The sequence below is a fragment of the Pseudochaenichthys georgianus genome, unplaced genomic scaffold (assembly GCF_902827115.2).
Source record: "Pseudochaenichthys georgianus unplaced genomic scaffold, fPseGeo1.2 scaffold_2275_arrow_ctg1, whole genome shotgun sequence".
NCBI classification, from domain to species: domain Eukaryota; kingdom Metazoa; phylum Chordata; class Actinopteri; order Perciformes; family Channichthyidae; genus Pseudochaenichthys; species Pseudochaenichthys georgianus.
The window spans coordinates 10,001-14,780 of NW_027262897.1; the positions used below are offsets into that span (position 1 = coordinate 10,001).

At 43.0% G+C, this 4,780-nt stretch overlaps 1 long non-coding RNA gene across 1 annotated transcript in view; it reads left to right on the forward strand.

Moving 5' to 3' along the window:
- Nucleotides 1-1,257, forward strand: part of LOC117441996 (uncharacterized) — a 3,305-nt gene extending 2,048 nt beyond the window's left edge. Inside the window, exon 2 of the long non-coding RNA XR_004551481.2 lies at nucleotides 1,210-1,257. This is a non-coding gene — a long non-coding RNA (uncharacterized lncRNA). The remainder of the gene's footprint in view (nucleotides 1-1,209) is intronic.
- The last annotated feature ends 3,523 nt before the right edge of the window (nucleotides 1,258-4,780 follow it).

A 4,780-nucleotide genomic window follows, 5' to 3' on the forward strand; every position in this document is an offset into this window, starting at 1 on the left:
GAACACGTGCGCTGAAGGCAGATGAGCAGCTGATGTCTCTCTGGTGATGCAATCGATCCTTCAGTGAGACTTCTCCTTCGTCTGCAGAGCTGCAAGGAGAGTGGATTCAAGCATTGGTTTATTGACATGATGGAACTTTAAACCGAGTCTTTCTGGGATTTTAAGGCAGAAATAGTGAAAAATATGACTTTGTGTTTCTGTTTCAAAAGTTCTACTGAGTTTGAGTGACCTTGTAAACCCTTGAGTAACTTTTAGCATGTGTGCTCCTAGCATGGGAAGAGCGTGTCTTATTGACCAATCGGCAGTTGGCGTCTCTGGTCGAAGGTGTCTGCAGTTTAAGGATTTTAAGGCAGAAATTGAGAGAAATACGACTTTGTTGTAGTTCGAGACTCTGAGCGAAGTGTTTCTGTTTCAAAAGTTCTACTGAGTCGGACTGACCTTAGAAAACCTCAAGTTTACTTTCCAACATGAGTTGCATTAGCGCTCCGAGCACGGGAAGAGCAGGTCTCGTAGGCCACTGTCTTATTAACTTATTAACTAAGCAAAGATAGCGAAACATGTTTGTACAGAAACTTCTCCGTAACTAAAATGAGATGTTTGGGTTTAACCGAATGTCTCGAGGGACGTTTCGATGAGCCTCGTTTCATTATTATTAACTTTTGCAGCCTTCCTAAATTTGAGTGACCTTGGAAAACCTTGAGTTGGCTCCTAAAATAACTTATTTCTCGACTCCTTGTTCCCCTTTAATAAACAATAACATGCCATATGAATACAGGTCATCAAAGCACGTCTTTTACATTCGGTCTCCTAAACCAGCATCAGGTTCGCGCTCCCTGACCTGAAGGAGCATGGCTGCCATTTGCAGAAAGGAGGATGTCATTCTCTCAGCCGCCAGCAGGGGGCAGCACCTGCAGGACCCTCTCCATCACATGCACTTTAAAATGAATGAGTTTGAAATAAAGCGTTCATTAAAAGCCCTGTTGAGGCTCTGGTCCAATCAGAAAGCCCCTTTTTGTGCACGATCCTCCCTTTGGTGCTTCAGTCTGGGTCACTGCCCTCCGCCCTTAATGTGTGTTTAAACGTGTCCCTCCCCCTCTGTGTGTGTCACATGTTAACTCCTCCCCCTCTCTCTCTCCTCTCTCTCTCTCGCCCTCCTCTCTCTCTCCTCTCTCTTCACTAACTCTCCCTCTCTCTCTCTCTCTCTCTCAGGGTGAGGACAGGATCAGAACCACCATCACTAACCCCCATCACAAAGAACCAGACCCAGAACCAGCAGAGATGTCAGACTGTGAGACTGCCCCCACCCTCGAGGCCCCCAGCGCCTGCGCCGCCATCAAGGCCGACCTGGACAAATGGTAGGAGACATTTTGCATGTTTTGTAATGCGTGGAATTATGACTAAAAAGCCAGAGGAAACGGTCGCATTTTACTCACGTTTTGTTCACTTTTTACTCCAATTTTACTCCAATTTTACTCCAATTTAATGCTATTTTAATGCTATTTTAATGCTATTTTACTAGAATTTAATTCTGTTTTCTGGGTCAAATCTTTGGTGTACATTTATATATTAGACAAATGGTTGGGGACATTTTGTATGCTTTATAATGTGTCGAATTATAACAGAAAAGCCAGAGGTCGCAATTTGGTCGAATTTTACTCTAATTTTACTATTTTACTCTGATTTTACTCTAATTTTACTCTAATTTTACTATTTTACTCTGATTTTACTCTAATTTTACTCTAATTTTAATCCAAAATATGGTCAAATCTTTGGTGTAAATGTTTAGATTGTATGTGCAGTCATCATGACACCAAACCTAGAGAAGTTCGTCCTATATTTGGTCCAATCTGGCTTCAATTATTGTATATTTTTGCCTAATTTTTGTCCTATTTTGGGTCAATTAGTCGAAGTTCCTCTGATGCCGACTCTCAATGTGAGAGCGTCTCTTCCCTCTGAATGTTCTGCACTAAATCTGCACCGCTTTCAATTTGGGTATTTTGTCATAGTTTTAATCTCTCTATAAATATAGTTTTAAACCACTTCTACTCCTTCTCCTCTCCTGCTTCTCGACCCCTCTCGCTGTGTTCACGTTCGCATCGTTGAAACCGAGTCAAGTCCATCGCATGCGTTTCATATTTGCAGAGTCGTTGACTAAACCCCGACAGTTTTCTAATCCCTCCAAACAATCTGTACGCGCAGCGGCATTCCCAAATACTCCCGTTGGATTTGACCTTGCTCCGGTCTGATGGTGTTTGATGTTTTGATGGCCCGGTCCTAAAATGGCGTTTGATGTTTTGGGCGATAATAACGAGTCGTAACTTTAACTGAACTGGACGTACTGTCGGGGGGTTTCCAGCACTCGGGGTCCCCCTCTTTAAGGGAGAGTGATTCTGTGATTAACGATGTGTGATGGCTGATTCTCATCCGTACGCATGGATGGAGGCTGGGAATCTGCCTGCGTCACTTTCATCTCTTTCTCCCAGAATGCATTGCGTTAGCACGACCCTGCTGTCTCAGTGGTCGACAGATCAGTGCTATTTTGGGGGATTGGTTGCATTTGATCAGAGATTTTGTGCAAAGACTTCCCTTTAAAGATGTTTTTGTCACTAACTGAATATCTCAGAGAGGTTTTGATGAGTTTCAGTATCTTTTTTTACACATTTGGTAAACAGTAGAAAGCCTGCAGATCGATTAGGACTGAAGATAAATCTTAACTTAGCAGTGCAAACACCAAATCCAAATGTTAAAGTGAGCAAGTTCCCAACATTTAGTGCAGGAATAAATCAGTTTATTGATCATTTGTTTTAAAATATGGAATTATTAATCAATCAATGTTTATTTATAGCCCAATATCACAAATGTTACATTTGTCTCAGTGGACTTCAGTTTGTACAGAATATCAGTATGACAATACGACACCCTCTGTCCTCAGACCCTCTGTCCTCAGACCCTCTGTCCTCAGACCCTCTGTCCTTAGACCCTCTGTCCTTAGACCCTCTGTCCTCAGACCCTCTGTCCTTAGACCCTCACATCGCACAAGGAAAAACTTCCGGAGAAAACCCAGTTTAAAGGGAACATGGGAGAAACCTCAGGGAGAGCAGCAGAGGAGGATCCTCTCCAGGACGGACAGACTGCAATAGATGCCGTGTGTAAATTCAAGAGATAATACATTTTACAGCATATAGACCGAATGTTAGGAAATGCATGTGTCTGTGATGAGAAGATGAATCCACGAGGATGTCAGCAACAACTCTGGGGCTCTGATCAGCACAGCTCAAGAAGGGATCATTAGTTAGGGTGCTTGTTCTTCACATTTGACTGAAGTGAACTCTTTAGTGGAAGCTGCTGGGTCTCGATAAGGGTTTGTTGGGTGTAAAGTCGTCAGATAGCACGGCATGTTGAGTCTCGTTGGGTTTAAGGCGTGGATATTTGACGAATCAACAGTTTTTAAGTTTCCCACGTGTGAGATCTCTATTGGGTGTCGGGGAACAGTTGGATTGCTTCAACGAGGTATCGATAACTGGAGCAAGGCCAGTTTATCGACAGAGCACTTTTCAACACAAGGCAATTCAAAGTGCTTAGCAAAAATGAAAGACAGTAAGAAACATGAATAACGGGTACATGAATAAAAGTTACAGTGCGTGTGAAGAGTTTAAAAGCAGAAAGGAAAGTCTTCAGCCTGGATTTAAAAGTAGTTTCTGGGAGTTTGTTCCAGATATTTGGAAATATCCCGAACCAGATTCTCCCACTCCTCGTCTTCCCGTGAAAGTATACACTGAACAAAAATATAAACGCAATACTTTAGTTTTTGCTCCCATTTCTCATGAGATGAACTCAAAGATCTAAAACATTTTCTATAAACACAAAATAACCATTTCTCTCAAATATTGTTCACAAATCTGAAACAATGTGTGATGGTGAGCACTTCTCCTTTGCCGAGATAATCCATCCCACCTCACAGGCGTGGCATATCAAGATGCTGATTAGACAGCATGGTTATTGCACAGGTGTGCCTTAGGCTGGCCACAATAAAAGGCCACTCTGAAACGTGCAGTTTTGCTTTATTGGGGGGGTCTGGGGGGGTCCGAAAACCAGGCAGTATCTGGTGTGAGGGGTAGGGTTAGGGGTAGGGTAATGTTGTGAATCGAGTGGCCCGTGGTGGTGGTGGGGTTATGGTATGGGCAGGCGTATGGTATGGACGACGAACCTTTTTGTATTCCTTTCATAACATACGCCTGCCCATACCATAACCCCACCACCACCATGGGCCACTCGATTCACAACATTACCCTAACCCTACCCCTAACCCTACCCCTCACACCAGATACTGCCTGGTTTTCGGACCCCCCCAGACCCCCCCAATAAAGCAAAACTGCACGTTTCAGAGTGGCCTTCTATGGTGGCCAGCCTAAGGCACACCTGTGCAATAATCATGCTGTCTGATCAGCATCTTGATATGCCACACCTGGGAGGTGGGATGGATTATCTCGGCAAAGGAGAAGTGCTCACTTTCACACATTGTTTCAGATTTGTGAACAATATTTGAGAGAAATGGTTATTTTGTGTTTATAGAAAATGTTTTAGATCTTTGAGTTCATCTCGTGAGAAATGGGAGCAAAAACTAAAGTGTTGCATTTATATTCGTGTTCAGTGTATTTCTTCAGACACTTTTTTAACCTTTTTGTTTTCCTTTCATCCATTTTCCCAACACATTTCCTCCCGTTCCCCGTCTTTGACTTTAAACCGCTTTTCTTTTCCCAGTATTAGGATATTTAAACAG